Raw genomic sequence first — 319 nt, 5'->3', positions numbered from 1 at the left:
TATTAAAGAAATGGTGAGAGATTTATAAAGTTCGACTGGTATTAACATCTCCATCGTAAAGGAGAAAAACAAAATTCTTCTAAATAAAACCAATTGCTGTTTAGTTAATTTTTAGAATTAGGTAAAGATGAGATACCTATCAACAAAACGTTACTAAAAATTAATTGTAAACTAGCTTTTGTCTGCAATCCATTATAAAGAAATAGGTACCCAATTTTCTTCCAGATTGTATTCTATTCTGTGACAAATTTAATCGTAATCTTTTGAGCCCTTTCGAAGATCCGTCTAAACTATCACATTTATAATATTAGTAAGATTA

General features: G+C 27.9%; 1 protein-coding gene across 1 annotated transcript in view; it reads left to right on the top strand.

Moving 5' to 3' along the window:
• LOC106109081 (TNF receptor-associated factor 4) overlaps positions 1-319 on the top strand; it is a 57,884-nt gene that overhangs the window by 55,751 nt on the left and 1,814 nt on the right. The gene's annotated exons all lie outside the window — the stretch shown is intronic.

This window comes from Papilio polytes, unplaced genomic scaffold, assembly GCF_000836215.1.
Source record: "Papilio polytes unplaced genomic scaffold, Ppol_1.0 DF821289.1, whole genome shotgun sequence".
In the NCBI taxonomy this organism is placed as follows: Eukaryota; Metazoa; Arthropoda; class Insecta; order Lepidoptera; family Papilionidae; genus Papilio; species Papilio polytes.
This window is presented reverse-complemented; position numbering and strand designations above follow the sequence as displayed.